This window comes from Bubalus kerabau, chromosome 14 (assembly GCF_029407905.1).
Source record: "Bubalus kerabau isolate K-KA32 ecotype Philippines breed swamp buffalo chromosome 14, PCC_UOA_SB_1v2, whole genome shotgun sequence".
Taxonomy (NCBI): Eukaryota; Metazoa; Chordata; class Mammalia; order Artiodactyla; family Bovidae; genus Bubalus; species Bubalus kerabau.
The window spans coordinates 34,432,515-34,457,689 of record NC_073637.1 but is presented as its reverse complement, the minus strand read 5'-3'; the positions used below and the strand labels follow the sequence as shown (position 1 = coordinate 34,457,689).

Below are 25,175 nucleotides of genomic sequence, written 5' to 3'. Positions count from 1 at the left end.
CAGGGGATCTTCCCAACCCAGGGATCAAACCCAGGTCTCCCACATTGCAGGCAGATTATTTACCAGCTGAGCCACAAGGGAAGCCAAATTTTCTATATATCCAGTGATAATAAATGTATAAAATCTAGGATAAATATGGTATTTTATCTTGCAAAAGACCTGGAGTTTATTTGGGGAAGTGGGCGTAGGAAGGGATGCAACTTGAAAGTGATTCTGAGGTACTAGGAGGCAGGTTTTCTGATCTGTAGCATCAGATGCAGAGAGATATGGCTCATTAACCTTCTGGAGATCTCGCTCAGCTTTTAATCCCACGGCATGTTTTTACATTTGAGATTCAGGCCCTTCAAGGTACATGTTTATAGCAGATGTCTATTTCATCAAAATTGAAATTTTGATCCAATGTATAACCTTCTTCTTCAATTAAGTTAGGAATTATTGCTTAAAATTCTTTTCCAACTTTCTCATCTGCATCCAGAGCTTTGCCTGGCAACTGAAGACGCTGGACATCATGGTGTTCTTGGAAACCTCTAAGCCTGACACTATAGCACCAAGAGGATAGCTGACAGTTTCCATGAGGACCTTCAGGTGTTTCCTTTTTTGTAAGTACTACTTGGGGTTTTGAAAAGAAAGTGAAAGTGTTAGTTGCTCAGTCGTGTCCGACTCTGTGCGCCACTATGGACTGTAGCCCGCAGGGTCCTCTGTTCATGGGTTTCTCCAGGTGAGCATACTGGAGTGGGTTGTCATTCCTTTCTTGGAGAATCAAACCCAGGTCTTCTGCCTTGCAGGCAGATTCTTTACCATCTGAGCCACCTTGGAGTTTTGAGCCAGGATGCTTAAAAAGATTTGTGATGTTGAAAAAGTGTTTGGTTTGTGTTGTATCAGTTCAGTTCAGTTGCTCAGTCATGTCCAGCTCTTTTCAACCCCATGGACTGCAGCACACCAGGCCTCCCTGTCCATCACCAATTCCCAGAGTTTACTCAAACCCATGTTCAGCAAGTCAGTGATGCCATCCAACCATCTCATCCTCTGTCGTCCCCTTCTCCTCCCTCCTTCAATCTTGCCCAGCATCAGGGTCTTTTCCAGTGAGTCAGTTCTTTGCATCAGGTGGCCAAAGTATTGGCATTTCAGCATCAACATCAGTCTTTCTGTTGTCCTTTTGCATTTGTGAATATATATTTACAAATGCGAAAGGACAACAAAACATAACTTATGTAGCATAACATACATGGTAAACTGAGGTACTAGTAGATGTTTGAGTGTGTGTGTGTGTTGTTTATTTCCATGCATCTGGTTCATCTTGGTGCCGTTATTTGCATTATCATAATTTTCCCTCATGAAATTTTGCAAAAAAGCAAATGTTAAATTCACCTTATGCTAAAATTGTTTCCTAATATACTGATTTTCTTGGAATAAATTTATGGTTTCAAAAGAAGCATTATAGCAGAAATGACTGTACAGTTCAATCACTGTTATGACAAAAAAAAAATCCAACAAATTCTTTTATATGCTCCTCTGGGGATGAGAACCACTGCTGTGGTTCTTCATGATTCTGGTTGGCGAAACGTTACCTCTAAAGTGTCTTTGGCATGTTGACCTCAGTTATTAGGTTAACTCTCAAACACTCATTTTTCTTGTTTTCAGAGCTGCCTACATATACGAGGTTATACTGGAGTAGAGAAATGGGAAACTTAGTTGTGAAAGGCAGGGGAAGCTTATACAATAAAGATGAGCTGGGTCATGAAGAATAAGTGCTCTCCAAGCAGCCTGAGCAAAGGCCCAAAAAAGTGATTTACTGAACAGAGAGAAGCACGAGTTGAGTTTGGTAGCATGTGGGCTGTATAGAGGGAGTGGCAGGGAAGGACTCAGGGAAATTCTTTGCCATGCTAAGTTTGGACTTCAGTCTCAGGTAGTGGCCAAGCTATAAAGCTTTGTCAGCATAAGGGTAATAGGTCTGAAGTGCATTAAGAAAGATCAGTAGCAGCAACAGACTGAAGGCCAGTCCTCCAGGCTGATGGGACTGTACCTTCCAGTCTTGAACAACAGAAGATTATCAGAAATACAAAGCATGAATGTCAGCTAAGGCAAGGATGTGTTTATGAAAAAAAAATTATGGGGAAAAATAGTGCTATCTTTTGTTAAGTAAGTACTATATGCCAGGCAGTGTCTTGTGTCCTAAACATTTAAAAAAACCATCATAACATCTATATGAGTTTGACTGCATGGAATCACATTTTAATCTCTGTTTTACAGATGATGAGAATAAGGCGGCACAGTTTATTTAATCTGCCATTTAGAAATAATCAGCAGGGGTTGCAAAGAATTGACTGAGAGTCTAACACTTCAACTTTTACTGTTTCAGGACAAAATCACTTTCTTAAAAAAGTGTGCCTTCCACTCCTTAAACCATTTAATAAAATCTCCTTGTATATGAAATGTTTCCTTATTAATTTTAGTAGGTTTAAGTATATACAGTCAACTACAAATTGGCACTTGCCATCTACAAGGATCAAATCATGTGCTGTTACAGCGGCTGACCTTCAACACACCTTAAAGGGGTTCAGGGTGGAAAGCAGAAATGAGGTACTCTGTGCTGGTGGGGGCAGGAACTGGCAAGATAGGTCTTCAGATAGATATTTTCAGGAGCTGATTTTTATGAGCCCAATTCTTGAATCTCCTCATATATAGAAAAGCACTAAAATCCTTCATGGTGATATTTGTTTCTCATGGCTAGCAAACGCTTCACAAGACTAGCAGAAACCTGGAAAAAATATTTGCTTGACTGCATGTATCCCCTCTTCACCAAAATCTCATGTATACTGACCATCCCCCCCTGCTTCTTTGGAGCAGTTTCTCAGAGCTATCTGAGGTGCTGTCTCCCAGTCTGCACTCTTGATTTTGCCCCAAGTAAAACTTAACTCACAGCTTTGGCACATGCCCTAACTGCGTGGTCCAGACTGGCCCTTGACATCTGTAATGTGGTCTGAGCACAGGGTGGAGGTCACTGAATGCAACATCCTATGAGCAAATGAAACTAGAGGAAGTGCAAAGAAAAAGGGAAAAAAAAGAAAAGATCCAAAGAAACTAGAGGCTGGAGATGTTGAGTACTGGTCCAACCTTTCAAAGTGATAGAGTGAGAACCACAACAGAAGCCTTGGTAATCCCCACTTCATGCTCTTCTAGTCAATGTCAGGGCCTAAGAGCTGGAGTTAGAAGAGACAGCAGTTCAAATCCTGGTAACACCACATCCAAGCTGGGAAACTAGTGAAGAGAGACTTCTGGGATGCTGAGAGGAGCAACAGATGCTTAATTTTGGATTGTGATCTTCCCACGGACTGTTGCCCAGTCTTCAGCTCTATGAGGCCTTTGCTCATCCCAGGGCCTCACACATAGCACTGCCCTTAGAACTTGAATAAAAACTCACTGCTCAGCCACAGCCTCCCAGCTCCATCCCTCCCAGGTCCCCTCTTCCCAGGAGATCAAGCCCTGAGCCTTTGGAGTGGGAGCACTGACTCCAAGACCCTAGACCACCAGAGAACTAACCCTAGGGAGTATCAAATAGTGAGAACTCACCCAAAGGAAACCACTTGAATACAAGCCCTGGCATCACCCAACCACCAGTAGCACCCTGTGCAGGACACCTCATCTAAACAACAAACAAAGCAAAAATACAAACCAGATCCTCAGCAGACAAGATTACCACCTCACTCAGCCTTGCCCATCAGAGAAAAATCAAACAAACAAAAACTCAGCACAAATCTCATGCTATATGAAACTTATACAAACCACTGGATTGACCTTAGGAGGGAAGAAACCAAAAGGAAGAAAGAATTCAACCTTGAAGTCTGGGAAAAGGAGACCTCAAACACAATAAGTTAAAAAATAATAATGAAAAGGCAGAGAAATACTACACAAATGAAGGAACAAACTAGAAACACAGAAGTCCAAATAAATGAAGAGGAAATAGGCAAACTACATGAAAAAGAATTCAGAATAATTCTTGAAAACAAAATGGAGAAAATGTAAGAATCAATTAACAAAGATCTAGAAGAATTAAAGAATAAACATACAGAGACAAACAACACAATTACTGAAATTAAAAATACTCTAGAAGGAATCAATAGCAGAATACCTGAAGCAGAAGAACAAACCAGTGAGCTGGAAGATAAAATGGTGAAAATAACTTCTGAAGAGCAGAATAAAGTAAAAAGAATGAAAAGAGCTGAGGACAATCTCAGAGACCTCTGGGACAATATCAAATGCACCAACACCCAAATTATAGGGGTCCCAGAAGAAGAGAAAAGGAAAGGGTATGAGAAAATTTTTGAAGCAATTATAGTTGAAAATTTCCCCAACATGGAAAAGGAAATAGTCAATCAAGTCTAAGAGGCACAAAGAATCCTATACAGGATAAAGACAAGGAGAAACACGCCAAGACACATATTAATCAAACTAACAAAGACTAAACACAAAGAAAGAATATTAGAAGCAGCAAGGGAGAAGCAACAAGTAGCATACAAGGGAAACTCCATATGCTTAACAGCTGAACTTTCGGCAGAAACTCTGCAGGCCAGAAGGGAATGGGAACACATGTATACCTGTGGCGGATTCATTTTGATATTTGGCAAAACTAATACAGTTATGTAAAGTTTAAAAATAAAATAAAATTAAAAAAAAAAAAAAGAAAGTACTGAAAGGGAAAATTCTACAACCAAGATTACTGTACCTGGCAAGGATCTCATTCAAAATTGATGGAGAAATAAAAGGCTTTTCAGACAAGCAAAAGTTAAGATAATTCAATACCACCAAACCAGCTTTACAACAAATGTTAAACAGACTTATATAGTCAAGAAATACAACAGAAGAAAAAAAGATTCACAAAATCAGTCCCATACAATTAAGAAAATGGCAACAGGAACACATATATATCAATAATTACTTTAAATGTAAATGGATTAAATGCTCCAACCAAAATACATAAACTGACTGAAGGGATACAAAAACAAGATCCATATATACGCTGTCTACAAGAAACCCACTTCAGACCTCATGACACATATAGACTGAAAGTGAGAGGATGGAAAAATACATTCCATGCAAATGGGAAGCAAAAGAAAGCTGGAGTAGCAATCCTCATATCAGACAAAATAGACCTTAAAATAAAGATTACAAGAAATAAGGAAGGACACTACATAATGATCAAAGGGTCGATCTAAGAGGAAGACATAACAATTGTAAATATCTATGCACCCAACATAGGAGCACCTCAATACATAAGACAAACACTAACATCCATAAAAGGAAAAATTGACAGTAACACAATAATAGTAGAAGACTTTAACATCCCACTCACACCAATGGACAGATCATCAAAACAGAAAATTAATAAGGAAACACAGGTCTTAAATGATACATTAGATGAGATGGATCTCAATGATATCTTCAGGACATTCCATCCAAATGCAGAAGAATACACCTTCTTCTCAAGTGCACATGGAACATTCTCCAGGATAGTCCACATCTTGGGTCACAAATGAAATCTCAGTAAATTTAAGAAAATTGAAATTGTATCAAGCATCTTCTCTAATAACAATAAAATGCTATGAGACTAGATATCAATTACAAGATAAAAACTGTAAGAAACAAAAACACATGGAGATTAAACAACACATTTTTAAATAACCAACAGGTTACTGAAGAAATCAAAAGGGAAATCAAAAAATTTCTAGAAACAAATGACAATGAAAACATGACAACTCAAAACCTATGGGATGCAGCAAAAGCAGTTCTAAGAGGGAAGTTTATAGCAATACCATCCTACCTCAAGAAACAAGAAAAAAATCGAATAGACAACCTAACTTTACACCTAAAACAACTGGAAAAAGAAGAAGAAGAAGAACAACAACAACAACAAAAAACAACCAAAATTAGTGGAAGGAAAGAAATCATAAAGATATAAGCAGAAATAAATGAAAAAGAAATGAAAGAAAGAATGGTAAGATTAATAAAACTAAAAGCTGGTTCTTTGAGAAGATAAACAAAATTGACAAATTTTAGTCAGATTCATCAAGAAAAAAAAGAGAGAAGAATCAAATCAACAAAATTAGAAATGAAAAAGGAGAGGTTACAGCAGACAATGCAGAAATATAAAGGATGATAAGAGACTATTATGAACAACTATATGGCAATAAAATGGATAACCTGGAAGAAATGGACAGATTCCTAGAAAAGCTCAATCTTCTAAGACTGAACCAGGAAGAAATAGAAATTATGAACAAACCAATTACAAGCACTGAAATTGAAGCATGATCAAAAATCTCCCCAAAAAACAAAAACCCAGGACCAGATGGCTTCACAGGAGAATTCTATCAAACATTTAGCAAAGAGCTAATGCCTATCCTTCTAAAACTCTTTCAAAAAATTGCAGAGGAAGGAACTCTTCCAAACTCATTCTATGAGGCCACCATCACCCTGACACCAAAACCAAACAACACACAAAAAAGAAAACTACAAGCAATATCACTGATGAATATAGATGCAAACATTTTCAACAAAATTTTAGCAAACAGAATTCAGCAACACATCAAAAAGCTCATACACCATGACCAAGTTGGGTTTATTCCTGGAATGCAAGGATTCTTCAATAGATGTAAATCAATCAATGTGATACACCATTTTAACAAATTGAAATATAAAAACCATATGATAATCTCAATAGATGCAGAAAAAGCCTTTGACAAAATTCAGCACCCATTTATGATTAAAACTCTTCAAAAAATGGGCATAGAAGAGACGAGACCTACCTCAACATAGTAAAAGGTCATATATGATAAGCCAACAGTAAACATTATCCTCAAAACTGAAAGCATTCCCCCTAAGATCAGGAACAAGACAATAGTGTCCACGTTCACCACTATTATTCACCATAGTTCTGGGAGTCCTAGCTATAGCAATCAGAGAAGAAAAAGAAAAAAAAGGAATCCAGATTGGAAAAGAAGTAGTAAAGCTCTCACTGTTTGCAGATGACAGGATACTGTACACAGAAAACCCTAAAGATAGTATAAGAAAATTACTAGAGCTAATCAGTGAATTTAGCAAAGTTGCAAGATACAAAATCAATACACAGAAATCACTTGCATTTCTATATACTAACAATGAAAAATTAGAAAGAGAAATTAAAGAATCAATCCCATTCACCATTGCAACAAAAAGAATTAAATATCTAGGAATAAACCTACCTAAGGAGACAAAAGAACCATACACAGAAAATTATAAGACACTAATGAAAGAAATCAAAGATGACATAAACAGATGGAGAGATATTCCATGTTCCTGGGTAGGAAGAATCAATATTGTGAAAATGACTATACTACCAAAAGCAGTCTACAAATTCAATGCAATCCCTATCAAATTGCCAATGGCATTTTTCATAGAACTAGAACAAAAAATTTCACAATTCATATGGAAACACAAAAGACCCCGAATAGCCAAAGCAGTCTTGAGAAAGAATGGAACTAGAGGAATCAACCTTCCTGACTTCAGTTACACTACAAAGCTACAGTCATAAAGACAGTATGGTAGTGGCACAAAAACAGAAATATAGACCAATGAAACAAGATAGAAAGCCCATAAGTAAACCCATGCACCTATGGGTACCTTATTTTTGACAAAGGAGGCAAGAATATACAATGGGGCAAAGACAGCCTCTTCAATAAATGGTGCTGGGAAAACTGAAGAGATACATGTAAAAGAATGAAATTAGAACACTTCCTAACATCATACACAAAGATAAACTCAAAATGGGTTAAGGACCTAAATGTAAGACCAGAAACTATAAAATTCTTACAGGAAGACAGGGAGAACACTCAATGACATAAATTAAAGCAAGATCCTCTATGACCCACCTCCTAGAGGAACAGAAGTAAAAACAAAAGTAAATAATTGGGACCTGATTAAACTTAAAAGCTTTTGCACAGCAAAGGAAATTATAATCAAGGTGAAAAAACAGCCCTCAGAATGGGAGAAAATAAGAGCAAATGAAACAGTTGACAAAGGATTAATTTCCAAAATATACAAGCTCATACAACTCAATGCCAGAAAAACAAACAACCCAATAAAAAAGTGGGAAACAGACCTAAACAGACATTTCTCCAAAGACATACAGATGGCTAATAAACACAAGAAAAGATGCTCAACATCGCTCATTATTAGAGAAATGCAAATTAAAGCTACACTGAGATATCATCTCACACCATTCAGAATCGCCATCATCAAAATGTCTACAAACAATAAATGCTGGAAAGGGTGTGGAGAAAAAGGAATGCTTCTGCACTGTTGTTGGGAATGTAAATTGATACAGCCACTATGGACGACGGTATGGAGATTCCTCAAAAAACTAGGAATAAAACCACTGTATAACCCAGCAATCCCACTCCTAGGCATATACCCTGAGGAAATCAAAATTGAAAAAGATACATGTATCCCATTGTTCATTGCAGCACAATTTACAATAGCTAGAACTTGGAAGCAACCTAGATATCCATCAACTGATGAATGGGTAAAGAAGCTGTGGTACATATATACAATGGAATATCACTCAGCCATAAAAAGGAACAAGGTTGAGTCAGTTCTGATGAGGTGGATGAACCTAGAACCTATTATACAGAGTGAAATGAGTCAGAAAGAGAAATAAATATCGTATTCTAACATGTATATATAGAATCTAGAAGAATGGTACTGAAGAGCTTATTTACAGGGCAGCAATGGAGAGAAACAGACATAGAGAATAGACTTATGGACATGGGGAGAAGGGAGGAGAGGGTGAGACCTATGGAGAGGGTGAGACCTATGGAAAGAGTAACATGGAAACTTACATTACCATATGTAAAATAGATAGCCAACAGGAATCTGCTGTATGGCTCAGGAAACCTAAACAGGGGCTCTGTATCAAACTAGAGGAGGGGAATGGGGAGGGAGATGGGAGGGAAGTTCAAAAGGCAGGGAATATATGTATACCTATGGCTGATTCATGTTGAGGTTTGACAGAAAACAATAAAATTCTGTAAAGTGATTATCCTTCAATAAAAAAAATTAAAAAGAAAAAAAAAGACTCACAACTTTCATGCTGTGCATTTTTTTAGACAACAATTTATTAAGTAGAATAATTCCAAACCCTTAGAAATGTTAGTTCTTACTGAAAACTAAGAAGCAATTGTGAACTGTTTGTTATATCAGTATTGTTTTCTCAAAGTTTCTAAGAGACCCAAACATCTTTAGTTTTTCTGTAACAAGACAAAAGTAGGTGAATTTAGACTTGTTTAACAATGAATGGTTCAGTGTTCTATCTTATTTGGAAATAATCTAGTCATTCTTTGAACTCCCATCATTTAACTTAACCTAGCAAAACTCTGAAGTCTCAAGTTACCAGAAAGATGAGGGGAAACTATTTTAAGTCGACCTAATAGAAAGCATAATTATTCTTAAAAGTTCACCTAAAAATTCTTCTCATTTACATTTAAATTACTTATGAAAATTCCAACTTACAAAGTTATTTTTCTTGCTGAAAAACTTTGTAGTTATCTTTGGTACAGTGAAAGTATTATAGCGTTAACAATGCTAAAGACTTCCCCATATTAATTAAATCAAACTTCAACTAGCTTTCATTTACTAAGGATTAATCCTTGATCTTGGGAACTTAACAAATATCTGGGATACTTTGTATTTGTGAAAATTTTATATAAGTGCTTATTATTTAAGCCAATTAAATAAACTTCCTTTAAAATTAATTTTGACAATACCATCTGAAGGTAGAAAAACACCACATTTAAAATGAACATATATAGACATTCATACATATATACAGATAGACACAGAAATATTTTCACTTTAAAATTTTAGTCATGAATCAGGTATAATACACAAGCTACTACTTTATTTAAAAAAAAAAACAAAAAACAACTGTTAGAATAAGTCTACTCACTCGATGTGGAGAAGGCTTTTAAGATGTTTATTTGCCCTTGACAAGCAATTTTTTAAGGAGGCTGTTTGGGAAAGAGTTCTTTTTGCAGTTTGTGTTTAAAATGGTCTCTTTTCCTTATTTTTTAGTCTTAGGAATAGGAGATGGCCTGCATAAGAGCTCCCCAAGAGGTCACATGCCTTTTGAAATAAATGGGGGATGTGTGGGGATCAGTGAAAAGGAATGGGTGGGATTTGAATGGTCTCTAAAGCTGCATTTCCAGCTTTTCAAAGATCTGTAATAGATAACATAGTTGATTCACCCTGTTCAATTACCATTTACACCTGGTTTTCAAAGGGGGCTGGCATTACAGCAGGAGGCATGACGGTTGGTCTTTTGTGAAGGAGGGATCTCAGCACTATTTAAAGGAAATTGATATAAAAAGAGCTGTGTAGAGAGAGGGAGGGGCTGAGAGAAGCACAGCAGGTGAACACCATTAGAAGAAGAAAGTAGAGAGAGAGGAACATTAGGGGAACATTAAGTAGTTTCTTTGAGGTTAGTCAGTCCCTGAGACAACTCAGAATTAGCCTTAGATAATTTGGAGTTAGTATCCTGGAGGGAAGCAATTTGGGAATTGCTAACTCACGTTGAGGCCTCAAAATGCCAGTTGAAGTAAGTTTCCCATTTGGACTGCCTTGTCTTACATCCTTTTCCTAATTGACTGCCCAGGTAGACTAATTTCAGCCAATTTAACTGTAAATCATCCCAGGGAATCATAGTCCAGTGAGATAAATCCTTGCAGGGTGAAGGGCCATAGTTGTGGTAGATAAAACCAGCCAGAGTACTAGAAGGAGGCCACTGTAGCCTTACCTTAATGCCAAGAGTAATTACTCACCAAGACAAAACAGGAAATAATGCCCAAGAACAGAAGCCAGGAACTAGAAAATAAACTAGAATCTCAGTCAAGGTGGAGACTCAGGTAGATGCTAGGCCAAACATGGCAGCTGTCTTGGCTCTCAGGGAGAGAGGGAGCTGTTTAGAAAGGGAAGTGACATCAAGCTGCTTCATCAGTTACCAGGGAAACCAGTAGAGAGGCCCTGCCCCTCACTGCAGTTTTGATAATTCTGGTGGAGATGTTCTGATCTAAAGACTAGAATAATCAGTAGTGTGGTTCTGGGGGCAAGTATGTGGGAAGGTCAGTCATGTGAGTAGGATGCAAATGAAGCAGGTACTGGTTGAGCAGAGAATAGACAGAGGGCAAGAGTACAGCCATCCATCTTGGTTGGGTGGCCTGATCATACGACTGTAAATAAGAAAAGGGTTTATCTGGGGTCTTAGGAACTGCAATTCAGGAAGCACAGATTCGAGTAGCAAGCAACTCAAACATGCTCCAAGGGAAGTAAAAATGGCAGAGGCTTATAAAGACAACGAAGACATTCCAGAGAATTTACAAAGGTTGCCTTGCAGAATTACTGTTAGTACTGGCAGGTAGTTAGCTGTGGGCAGCTGATTTGTTGCTAAGCTGCAGTTTCCAGAGAGTGAAGAAAATGAGTTCCAGGTGGGCTGATTGGTTGGCCAAGTCAGATGTTTATGTTGCCTCCAGGTACGATGTAAGTTCTGCTTCCTTAACAACCTCTGGTTCCACTTTAGATCCGTTCACATAAGGAACTCTATTTTATTGTTCAGGGTTCATGGGGTCTCCCCATGTCCTGAACTGCCCCAACATATTCCTAGTTCATGCAAATTAGGGCAACATAATTGTTACTAGCATAACTTTTTCACACTGAAAGGTGTTCCAATTTGGTGGGAAGAAGTCAAATGGAGGTAAACTCATGTAAGTTTCTTGTATCATTCAGAAACTAGTGCAGGTATTTACTTACATGTAATATGTTAAGGGGACTTCCCTGCTGGCTCATAGGGTAAAACGTCAAGGATGCATTTGGAAATGTATACTGCATGTGTGCTCAGTCCTGTCTGACTCTTTGTGATCCCATGGACTGCAGCCTGCCAGACTTCTCTGTCCATGAAATTTTCCAGGTAAGAATACTAAAGTGGGTTACCATTTCCTACTCCAGGGGATCTTCTCAATCCAGGAATTGAACCTATGTCTCCCACATTACAGGTGGATTCTTTACTGCTGAGCCACTGGGGAAACCCTTGGAAATGTATATTTAACTACTAAACACACAAAAAGTTAGAACTAGAAATTAAAAGAGAAGGAAAAAACATGTGACAGTAAAAAATATTTGATTAATCCAAAATAAGTTAGGAAAGAAGAAATAACATCAAATAAAGAATAGATGGGACTTGTAGAAAACAAATAGCAAGAAGATAGAACTGTATCAGTTATCAATTTATCAGTTATCAATTTAAGTGTAAACAGATTAAACACTCAAAACCAAAAATTACTATATTGGTTAAAAAACAAACAAGATCCAACTATGTACATATACACTTTAAATATAAAGACCCAGATGGGTTAAAAGTACACTCCACAGTACTGGCACAAGCAATGGGTAAGAAAGAGAACTTGAGAAAATGGTAATGTTCTAGAAAGACAGCTAAGAGGAATGAGAGACAGAGTTTGCTAGAAAAAAAAAGAGATTTCCACTTAACCTTGAAGGTCAGTTTTGCTGCTTATAAATTTTCAGAACCCAAGTCTAATAGTAAGCCTATGTCAGAGCCCAGGGTAGGCTGCCCCAAATATGCATCAATGGCATATTTGAATTAATGTCAGTTAAGAAACAGCCAATGTAAAAGGGATATTTTGACCTTCCTCTCTATGTCCTTGAAAGCAGGAAATAAATCTCCCATGTGAAAGGTACCCTCAGGGAACCAGAAGGTAGAAAGACATCCTTATTACCAGATAGGGGATTTAGGGGCCCAGAAGCCTGTACAAAAAAAACCAACAACCTCTTACTTCTTTCTTAATTTACTACCCATGCCCAAAGTTTACTTAAATTCCTTACTAATTAATGATGTCAACCTACGTTTCTTTGTCCTGTCAATTCCTCTGAAATTTATTGTTTGTCTAAAAAGTATAAAAGCTGCCTGCTCTGGCCACTTCTTAGGATCCATTTCTATGAGACGTCCTTACACATGAATTGGTGGCTCGATGGTAAATAATGTGCCTGTGATGCAGGAGACCTGGGTTCAATCCCTGGGTTTGGAAGATCCCCTGGAGAAGGGAATGGCTACCCACTCCAGTATTCTTGCCTGTAGAATATCCTGAACTGAGGAGCCTGGCAGGGTACAGTCCATGGGGTTGCAAAGTTGGAAATGACTGACTTTCACTTAGTTACATCTGAATTAAATTTCCTTTTCTCCTATTAATCTTCTTGTATCAATTTTATTATTGATTGAAAGCCACAAAAACTTGAAAAGGAAATTTCTCCATGACATAGTGAAAATAATTTTGCTAAAAATCCAAGGGCGGAAACTCAGGCTTCTAAATAATATAGAAAAAAAATTCTCCCAAACACTATGCTGTTCAGACATTTTACAATTTCAGTGAGAAATATTTCTGATCACAGCTTCATACACTGCAACAACTGTCCTTGATAAAATTGGCTCACAAAAAAACACAAAAGAATGAGCAGCTTATTCAACCTAGTTTTATAACAGTAACATCATTAAAATCATAAAAAGATTGTGTGGTTGCTTAAAAATAAAGAGTTTATGCTTTCATAGAGATAGAAACATTTTCTGGGTTTACATTTAGTTTCCCATCATTTGTTTTATAAACAATAAAAGATAATTGAATTGTATGTCAGAAAATATTTCAGTCCCAACTGCATCTTAAGACCTTTCAGTTAAAGACATTAAAAATTTCATAGCTTGTACATAAAAGCTGCTAGAATTTACCCACATTGTACTTATTAGTTAAATTATCACAGTCACATGGATTTTTGTGTTGGTTGGAGGGAATAATAGTATGTTTTCTAAAAGCTTGCCATTATTCTATTCAAGTAGAAAATCCCCTTCTTTGAGTTTCACATGTGTTTTACATGAAGGAATAACTAAGAGGGCTTCCCTGGTGGCTCAGCTGGTAAAGAATCTGCCTGCAATGTGGGAGACCTGGGTTCAATCCCTGAGTTGGGAAGATCTCCTGGAAAAGGGAACTGGCTACCCACTCCAGTATTCTGGCCTGGAGAATTCGATGGACTGGAATATAGTCCCTGGGGTTCGCAAAGAGTCAGACACAACAGAATGACTTTCACAAGAGGACATATTACATAGTATCTGTATGTCAGATATTTTCCGTGTGTCACTGACCGAATACCTTGACCCATCATCAGTTTAACTTGGATTGAATACCAAAAGTTGACCTTGACCTAAGCTCTTAGCCATAAAAAATATAAACAAACACTCCTTCACTCCAGTGCATTGAAGATTATTGCTTCTTTTGTGTTTGAAAATGGTTATTGACAGCAAAGTCAAATGGACAAAGCACTATTTGTACATAAGACTTTCTTCTGATTGGGGCCATTTTTACCCAGTGACTATCTTTTTGATTTGTGCCTATCTATAGAGCTCTTTCCTTTAGGATTCCTAAAGACATCAACCCTGGATACTCATTGGAAGGACTGATGCTGAATCTCCAATACTTCGGCCACCTGATGCAAAGAGATGACTCATTGGAAAAGACCCTGATAGCTGGGAAAGATTGAAGGCAGGAAGAGCAGCGGGTGACAAAGGATGAGATGGTTGGATGGCATCACCGACTCAATGGACAAGTTTGAGCAAACTCTGAGAGATACTGAAGGACAGGGAAGCCTGGTCTGCTGCAGTCTGTCGAGTTGCTGTTTCCATTCATACTGTGTCCACTTCTCAGTCCTGAACTAAGAACACTCGTTTCTGATTCTGTCTGTATTGTATCTCCCTGAAGTTGTTTTTCAGGACCTTGTAGATTGATTTGGAAGTTTTCTCTTAGGCATAAGGTGAAGGCATATACATGGCAAGATTACTGACAATGTAATTTCCAAAAAAGAGGATGCTTCACAGTGTCCTATCTAGAGAGGCTGTGAATAATGGAGACAGGCTGTGGATGGAAGTGATCAAGATGGTAGGGGTAATCTTGGGAAGAGGGGAGCCACTCTGCCATGATAGAATGTGACCCCCCGCTTAGGATCTCAGGTTGGGGCTTCATTTTGTTTCAGTGCCATTACTCCCCTGTGCCCCAGCCTTTCCTGTAGGTCACAGTGCTCTTTGTAATTTAATTCTCAACTCAGAGCATTTTATAAACTCAGTGACAGCAGTCTGTAGTTGCTCTTCACCCTTTTACTGAAGACAGAAAGACAGCAAGTTACCATAATCGACCAGTAATGGGCTTAACCAACAAACCGAACACCCTCTACATGAATTTCATGATAAAACACAATGTCAAAACCTTTAAGTTCCATTGGATAATATTTTTATATGAAAAACCAAATTGCATTTCTTTTGGTGACAACTTTAGGATAAAAGATACTATGTCAGTGTAACAATGATACTTAAATTCAAATTAACATGTGCACACACACACACACACACACACTGATCAAAGCTGGTTTTTAGCAAAGAATGCCTAAAGAAAAATTCTTAGTTATGATTTCTTCTGATTTTAAATTTGGTAATAGCATTATCAGTGATTTAAAACTGGAATCCAGTGTTTGAACGCTATGCCTAATATAATTAGTACAGTTATTTTTAAAGAAAATCATTTTGTGAACCAATTAATCAGATTTTCAACAATTTAAAAGAGCAAAACACCCTCTAACACATTCAAAAACAGACAAACAAACAAGGCTTCCAGTTTTCTAAATGTCTAACTGGATGTGAAACCTAAAAGGGAGCTACAGGTACAATACGCAAACCATAGAATTACAGCATTACCAACTATTTTAAATAAAATTTGACATTCCCTTCCTAAGTATTTCTGAATCCTTTATTTTTCTGAGTAAAGAAAAAATCTTGGGGGGTGGGGAATGTAGTCTCCTGAAAGACCCATTTTTGTTTGCATATCACAGAAAATGGAAGAACCAGATACTTTTTGTGAAGCCTGATGTTAAAGACACATGCCTGTTCAACCACTCTAACAAGTATTTGTGTAAAACTTTGTTTTCAAACACTTTATATAAATCTCCATTTGATCCCTATATTAATCTTATGTGCTAGTTGCTATTGCTGGTTCCTTTTAAAGGCAGGAGAATAAAAACTCGAAAACTCACCCACATTTACAAAGCTACAAAATATAAGCATTGATATTTGGATTCAGGTCTTTAGTGTTCATCAGGTAAAATTACCATTACTTATAGTAGAGATCCTTTCCGTTCAGTTCAGTTCAGTTGCTCAGTCGTGTCCGACTCTTTGTGACCCCATGAACTGCAGCACACCAGGCCTCCCCGTCCATCACCAACTCCCAGAGTTCACCAAAACCCACGTCCATCGAATCGGTGATGCCATCCAGCCATCTCATCCTCTGTTGTCCCCTTCTCCTCCTGCCCCCAATCCCTCCTAGCATCAGAGTCTTTTCCAATGAGTCAACTCTTTGCATGAGGTGGCCAAAGTATTGGAGTTTCACCTTTAGCATCATTCCTTCCAAAGAACACCTAGGACTGATCTCCTTCAGAATGGACTGGTTGGATCTCCTTGCAGTCCAAGGGACTCCAACACCACAGTTCAAAATCATCAATTCCTTGGCGCTCAGCTTTCTAAACAGTCCAACTCTCACATCCATACATGACCACTGGAAAAACCATAGCCTTGACTAGAAGGACCATTCTTGGCAAAGTAGTATCTCTGCTTTTGAATATGCTATCTACATTGGTCATAACTTTCCTTCCAAGGAGGAAGCATCTTTTAATTTCATGGCTGCAGTCACCATCTGCAGTGATTTTGGAGCTCCCAAAAATAAAGTCTGACACTGTTTCCACTGTTTCCCCATCTATTTGCCATTAAGTGATGGGACCAGATGCCATGATCTTAGTTTTCTGAATGTTGTGCTTTAAGCCAACTTTTTCACTCTCCTCTTTCACTTTCATCAAGAGGCTTTTGAGTTCCTCTTCACTTTCTGCCATAAGGGTGGTGTCATCTGCATATCTAAGGTTATTGATATTTCTCCCAGCAATATTGATTCCAGCTTCTTCCAGCCCAGCATTTCTCATGATGTACTCTGCATAGAAGTTAAATAAGCAGGGTGACAATATACAGCCTTGACGTACTCCTTTTCCTATCTGGAACCAGTCTGTTGTTCCATGTCCAGTTCTAACTGTTGCTTCCTGACCTGCATACGGGTTTCTCAAGAAGCAGGTCATTTGATGTCTCCATTCTGTACTGTGGGTCAGACATTAATTCCTATTGTGTGCTGTTCTTTACAAAATGGACAGGGGACTTTCCTGGTGGTCCAGTGGCTAAGACACCATGCTCCCAATGCCAGGAGCTTGGGTTTGATCCCTGGTAGGGAACTAGATCCCACATGCAGCAACTAAGACTAGGTGCGGCCAAATATGTAAATAATAAATATGAAAAAAATGGACAGAAATGCCCTTGAAGTTGTAGGGGAGCAAAATTTGCCACCCCAAAATGTGCTTCTTGAATGAAGATTAATGTAAGCTAATTATTTTTAAGAACCAGAAGACTCAGGAAGATTTTCTTGTTTCCTCCCCTTTAACTGCTTAAAGGGCTTCCCAGGTGGCAACAGTAGTAAAGAACACACCTGCCAGTCAGGACACATAAGAGAGATGGGTTCGATCCCATGGTTGGGAAGATGCCCTGGAGAAGGAAATGGCAACGCACTCCAGTATTCTTGCCTGGGAAATCCCATGGACAGAGGAGTCTGGCAGGCTACAATCCACAGGGTCAGAAAGAGTCAAACATGACTGAAGCGACTTAGCATGCATGCAACTGCATAAAAGAATTTAGATAAAAGGTCTGTTCCAGAGATATCTACAAAGAATATGGGCCAGGTGTGGTGGAGGGACCTCAGCAGGACCTAGAAATAAGAGCTCTTTTTGTGTCCTACTGACACTGCATTGTCCCCAAACCGTCATTTACCAAACATTTGCTTTTTTCATCCCCAAATCAGTTGACTCCCTCCCATTTGAAGTCCCAAACCACTACCCTCAACATCCTTTTTTTGTCATTAGCAGAAGATGGTATTTCAGGTGACAGTTTAGATCATTTTGGCAAGTTAGTTTTCCTGTTTTTTTTTTCTTCCTCATGTATATACGTTATTAAACTTTTGCTTGATTTTCTCCTGTTAATGTATCTATTGTCAATTTAATTCTTAGACCAGCCAGAAGAACCTAAAAGGATAGAAGGAAATTTTTTCATTCCCATGTATATCTTGATAATGAATTACACAACATCTTTCTATAGTCAAATTTGAATGGAGAGTCCCCAATTATTATTAGTCTTGAAACATGAAAAATATTTCTTTTTGCTAACATTATTTTATATACTGTAGTTAAGGATGGAGAATTTGCTCATTTATAAATTCCACACTCTATGAGTCAGCAGTTCAGCTTTTCTATATAAACAGATAACTAGAACATGATGTAAAATTTACATAGGTGACCTGCGTAGGACTCAATAACAGAATAGAGGTGCAGGAACAGAATATTGTACATGAGGATGAGAGGGAAGACAGTTCATAGAAATCTATGGAAAGCTTGGCCCTCACATCCCCAAATAACAATGAAACTATCCCAGTTGCAGACAATGGGGCTGAACCACGTCTGCTAGTCCCCTTATCCCTCTGCTCTGAGGCTTCTGAAAGCTACAAACCAACGATGCCCAGCTGCGCTACTGCCAAACATGTTTTAAAGAATCCTCAAAAATAAAAATTTTATGTAAAATAATTTCCACAAAGTTTTTTTTTTTTTTTTTTTAATGAAAATGACAAGCTCTGTCACTCAACCCCTCCTTCTTCAAACCACTCTCCTTGGGGAAGAACAAAGGAAATACATGAAGCCTATTTTTAAGCTGTAGCTTGCCTGTTTAGGCTTCCCCACCTAGTTTCTGCTAGAGCAGAATTTGATGCAACTTGTTTGAGAAGATTTGGTGGTGTCCAAGATGAATCACAGTTCAATCCAAACCGATGACTACCGAGGAAGTCTTTACTTGTGTATTTATTTATTGGTTCTAGTTTTTTCCATTCGGCCAGGAAACATAAAATGTTTCAAAAGTTCTAATGAAATTAGGACTAGGAATGGCTTCCCCAAATAAATGGAGAAAGATTACATAGATAGATGATAGAAGGATAGAGTGGTCTCTTGAATCATGTAGTTACACTTGGTAAGAGTGGGAATCTAAATTGGCCAGAATTGCACTTTCAAACTAGTCTCAGGGAAATGGTAGCATTGTTCTGAGACACAGAAAATATTTTCTTGTCGCTTCAGAAACAAGGGGAATGGAATCTTGCCCGTGGTTCGGTGCCCAGAGCATTTTCAACACCACAGTGAACATCTATCAAGGCACCATCTGCCAGCAACATAACCATCCATGGAAGTGTCAACAGGACTGCAGGCAGCTGCCTCTGGTCTCCCACATCTCTGCCTTTATGGGGACAGCCAGCTCCCCAGACTAATTCTTCTGTGGAACTTGGAGCTTAGATCCCACATTAATATGAAGCAAGAAATGTTTTTCATTGATTTCAGTCAGCACTCCAAGTCCAAAGGCAAATGGGGTTTCACAAACTATTATAAATGAAGTGGGGAAATGGTTCCATCTAAGTGTGAGAAAAGATTGTATCAGTTAGAAAGAGAAGGAATGGAGCTTATAGGCAGAAAAACCTTTAAGGGTTTAAATAGGGCACAATCTACAAAAAGGGAATGGAAATGACTCTGTCCCTCAACACAAAAGCCATGGAGAATGGGGAGGGAAAGACAGCAATGATGAGAAAGTACAACTGAGATTCTCTTCTGCTCACAACCTCAGAAATCTGCAAAGGCTTCACTTGGTATCGTAAAGTCCCCTACAAATGAACCTTCAAGTTATAAACTTTCACAGATGCAAACGCACATCCAATCACATAAGTTAGTTCATGGGTCTGGCGTACACTGTCACCTTCGTGCATCCTCTGCAAATGATTGTGCTTTGGTGTACTTTAGTGTACAGAACTTATAGAGTACAGTAGTATAATGGCTGTATCTCAAGCCCAGGATGTCAGGAATCAAGCAGAAAAGTAGCCTTGATGTAGCTGATACTACTGTACTTTTACTGTAAGATTAAAAATGTTTTTTCTCTATTTTTTGTGTTTGTGTTTTATGTATTATTCATGTGAAAAGTATTATAAACCTATTACAGTACAGTACCATATAACTTACTGTATTAGTTGGGTACCTAAGCTAACTTTGTTAGACTTATGAATGTGCTCTTGGAACAGAACTTGTTCATATGCAGGGTACTTACTGTATTGAAGTACTCCTGCTGAAATCAGTTAGAAACTGCATAGCTGAGGGTCTCCGTTGTGGGGATCAAAATTCATTATCATATGAACAGTAAATAGGCATGTAGAAAAAGCTGAACAGAAAACTATTTCTAATCTGCAGACACCCCAAAGAATATTACAGCAAATCACAAAACCAAAAATGTGGTGGCAAGGGAAGGAAAAACAAAGGAAATACCATATACACTTTGCTAAGCAAATATTAAATTGTGTATTTTGTTGATTATTCTTTCTAGATTTCTACAGTCACGTCATTTAATAGGTGTGCCTGGGGTAGTGCTCACCACACTCCCTAGTGTATCATAAAATTTAGAATCTTGGCTCCAGACTCAAAAGAGGAAGGAGAGCATTTGTTAAAATATGTAAAAGACAAAAGATTTCTTGTGATGCTTGTGCATGCGTGCTAAGTCACGTCTGACTCTTTGCAACCCCACAGACTGCAGCCCATCAGGGTCCTCTGTCCTTGGGATTGTCCAGGCAAGAATACTGGCGTGGGTAGCCAGGGATCAAACCTGTGCCTCTTAAGTCTCCTGCACTGGCAGGCAGGCTCTTTACTACTAGTGCCACCTGGGAAGTCCTTTCTTGTAGTATATCCCACAATTATTGACTATGTCTTTAAGAATTAAGGAAAAACAAAATTAAGTAGAGATCCCTCATACCTAACCAGCTGCCAGTCTATGCCCATTCTACTTCTGAGATAAACTTCCTTATATGCTCTTCTTTTCCATTACTGTGTTTATCCAAGACATATTTTGCCTATTTTTTTCTAGAAATTAATGGTTTTAACTGTTAAAGCTTGACCTAAATTAAGCTGATGCCCTATTGCCAGATGAGTGTTTCTGAAATTCTCATTCAAAATTTTCCTGCTCAGAACTTAATTTGTGTGTGCATTCCAACTGACACAGGATAAAATTCATACTTTTTAGTGTCTATATGTAAAGCAGACCAGAGAGCCTACAAAACATGCAATTAGTGTCCAGTAAAGTGTTTCATAAAGAAGAAAATGAAAAATAAAAAAGCAAGATGCTTTTCAGTCTACTTGTCATTAAGTACAACTTGCCAGATTCAAACTGACCTGGGTCCAATGTTTGCCACTTTCCTGGTGCTGAGTTTCTAACTCTCACAGGACCTTCTCTCTCCTTTTGGCTTGAACTTCACCATTTGAATTTGCTTACAGATTCTTCTCTCTCCCGTTTCACTCCTAGCATTCCCTGGTAGAGCTTCCACATATCTCAGCAAGAAAGATTGGTATGGGTTGTGGGAAAACATCCGAGGAGCTACACAGGTGTTCTGCCTTTATAGGAGCTGAAGTCTGTGGCCTGACCTCTTGAATCCACATGGTTACCATAAGTATAAACATCCTGTAAATGCAAATAATTTCAATTGTTCTACAAAACTTCATTAATGGTATTGAACATCCATCTGCAGTTTGTTTCAACTTAATCACAGGTAATTATTACTTCATTTTATTCATTTTATGTCCAAAAAAAGTCTTAAATGTAACATGTATTATGCATTGGAGGAAGTTTTAACTAACTGATGTCATTTGACTTATGAGAAATCACTTGGAAAGTAATTAAACACTAGTACTTTGCTGTAATTAAAAAAAATAATTTTACACATGTAACTATATAAGAAAATATATAATTTTATTAATTTGATACTATTTTATGTATATGTATGTATAATATATAATTATTTATAACTCATATAATGTATAATAAAATAATTTTGTAAATATCCATTCCTTTGAATTTTTTATAAATTCAAAGGATAACCTTTCCTATCCTACTTTCATTGCTAAACTTAGTTTTAAGAATGAAACTAAAGAAAAAAGGAAAAGTTGCAACTGCAAATTAATATAACTCAATTGATATACAAGAACTCAATTTTCTAATATAATTGCAAACTAAAATAGCTCCATTGATATAAACAGTCACCATCTGTTGAATGCTTGCTGTGCTGTTAGACTGGGTGTTTTATTTACATTATGACATTTCTGTCTCACTAGCACTGTTACTGGCTCAATATTCCTCCATTTCTCAGTGAGAGAAGGTAGGAGTTATTTTTCCCAAGATTAGACAAGTAAATAAGAGCAAAGATTCAAAACTTCTGAATTCAAAACCCATGTTCTTATCCAATGTCAAATCTTTGTCTACATAATTATTTTGAAGCCCAAACTTGGAAAGATGTTTTATAATAGCTAAGCTCACCTCTTCACAAAGAAGGTTAAATGGGGATAGTGCTTTATTGGATTTAAATGACCTCTTTCTGTAGTAATAAACTGTTGCAAAAGCTCCTGATATATTACTAAAGGATTTTTATTAGAAAAAGTATTTCATGATTATAGCTTCATGGAGGAAATAACTCTTGGATAAAAACCATACTTTAGAAAAGAACTGTCTCCAAAAAGCACATCAATCCTAGTATATCTCTTAGCTTTGGGGGACTGAAAAACACAGCCTGAGATCCCCCAAAACTTCAAAATATACTACTATAAAAGGCAGTAGGAAAAAGGATAATATATAACATTTTATGTCTGGTATCTAAATGGTAGTTAAGAAGCAACAACATTTGAGTTTGTGTAATCCAAATGCTAGCTTCCATGAACCTTACCCCATCAACCTTGCTGAACGCTGATAGAAAGTGGAGTTGATTTTCATTATTAAGTTCCTCAGTTGCTGCTGCTGCTGCTGCGTCGATTCAGTCGTGTCCAACTCTGTGTGACCCCATAGACGGCAGCCCACCAGGCTCCCCCGTCCCTGGGATTCTCCAGGCAAGAACACTGGAGTGGGTTGCCATTTCCTTTTCCAATGCATGAAAGTGAAAAGTGAAAGAGAAGCCACTCAGTCATGTCCGACTCTAGCGATCCCATGGACTACAGCCTACCAGGCTCCTCCGCCCATGGGATTTTCCAGGCAAGAGTACTGGAGTGGGGTGCCATTTCCTTCTCCAAGTTCCTCAGTTAACTGACATTATAAAAATGGAGACTGAATAACCCATCAGAGATGAACTGAAGTTTAAACCTCCATGGAATAATTCCATGGAATAGATGTCAATAAAATTCCATGTTTGCTAAGTTTCCTATTTGGGTTTTCATTCATGTTATTAAAAAACAGATAACTAAAAGATGCACAGCCTTGGAATAAAACATTGGCAAATTGAAAAAAAACTTGTTTTCATTAATTCTTCTTTTCATTAATTACCAAAGCAGAGGAAATGGGATTTGATTGTAGCAGGAAGGATTAGTTTACAATGATTAAGAGAAAAAAAGAATATGAACTAAATATACAACCAGTTCCCATATGAGCTAAAGTATATTCATGTGTGTGTATGTATGTGTGTGTGTATATATATATATATATATATATATATATATATATATATATATATAAAATTTCCATGAAAATGTTTTAAATAGGTCCAATGTTTGGCTACCTTGTTTTTTTTTCTTTGGATAAAATTGAAATTTTGAAAGTAGATATCCATTCTATTTGGTGGCTGAGGACCCTTCTTGAGCCAGATCCTCATTCCATTCACTAAATTTCATTTCACCGAAATCTTCTGGTTTGTTTTTGTGAGACCCACATGAAAGGTGGTGAGGGGGTGGGAGCTGGGGCACTGGATGTCAGCTAACTTACAAGACAGAGGAGCACAGGGAAATGATGCCACCTGCCTTGAGCGGCTTTCCTTGAGCTCTTTCTCTTTCAAGTTCCACTTTAAAAACGAGAACATAAAGTACTCCACATACTTTAATTCTTGTTTGAAAAAAAAATATGCTTCACACAGCTCTAATCTGAATTTGAATTGACATAAAAAGCTACAGAGGTACCCTCAAAAGGGAAAGTTAACTTTATTCTGAATCAAATATTGGAGCTTTACAATCACATTTTTTTCATCTACCTTTTACTTAAAATATGGGTGAATAATACTGGTACCTGAATAGATTGCCTTAAATAACTGAGTCAGAAAGAGAAGTTGCCATTGAGAAATAGAAATACAAACCCATCTTCTTGCATTATGAAAGCCAAAAAAAATAATCACTTCCCACAAAGAAAACCTGACCTATGTTCCCAGTCTGATATGTGTATTATTAATGTCACGAAGTCATTGTCCTCTAGAGAGTAACATGGGGTTCCTATTTGCATCTTTGTTACTTAGCTTTTATATAACACAGTCACCTTTTAAGAGGTCTTAAAGGTCAATTTTGATTTAGGTTTTTTGAGGTTTCCTCCTCTTTTCTCTTCTTGAATTCATTTGGAACGCGTTTTGGTTTGCAGTGTTCTGAACAATTTTGTGCTGAGTGGAAATCTACCCTAAGGTCCTAAGGATGCTTCCAGGAGACAAATTTTGACCACCCTATTGACTTACATGTTGAAAACCTAACATGTGTGTCTTTATGGAGTTCGGGACAGTGCTCAGATCTTTGGCTGTTTACCCCCAACCTCTTCAGGTTGCTGTTCAAAGCAGATAGGGGGTAAAATGTGTCCACCTCAGGCTTCATTTTCCAGAGGAGGAAATGAATTTATTCCCTTTTAGTGAGTACTATAACCTATCACCATGGCATCTGGTCCCATCACTTCATGGGAAATAGATAGCAAACAGTGGAAACAGTGTCAAGACTTTATTTTGGGGGGCTCCAAAATCACTGCAGATGGTGATTGCAGCCATGAAATTAAAAGATGCTTACTCCTTGGAAGAAAAGTGATGACCAACCTAGACAGCATATTCAAAAGCAGAGACACTACTTTGCCAACGAAGGTTCGTCTAGTCAAGGGCTATGGTTTTTCCAGT

General features: G+C 37.8%; 2 long non-coding RNA genes across 4 annotated transcripts in view; one reads left to right on the top strand and one right to left on the bottom strand.

The window, feature by feature from the left end:
- The window catches only part of LOC129626762 (uncharacterized), a 37,337-nt gene extending 15,622 nt beyond the window's left edge, over positions 1 to 21,715 (bottom strand). Inside the window, exon 1 of one of the 3 annotated variants that reach the window (XR_008702190.1) lies at positions 21,457 to 21,715. This is a non-coding gene — a long non-coding RNA (uncharacterized LOC129626762). Of the gene's footprint in view, positions 1 to 9,976; positions 10,267 to 10,847; positions 11,420 to 21,456 lie in introns of those variants that run through there. The other 2 variants (XR_008702189.1, XR_008702188.1) reach the window with 2 other exon arrangements.
- On the top strand, positions 10,405 to 15,864 carry LOC129626761 (uncharacterized). Its single transcript, XR_008702187.1, has 2 exons — positions 10,405 to 10,624; positions 14,484 to 15,864. It is a non-coding gene; the product is annotated as an uncharacterized LOC129626761 (long non-coding RNA).
- Positions 21,716 to 25,175: the final 3,460 nt, after the last annotated feature.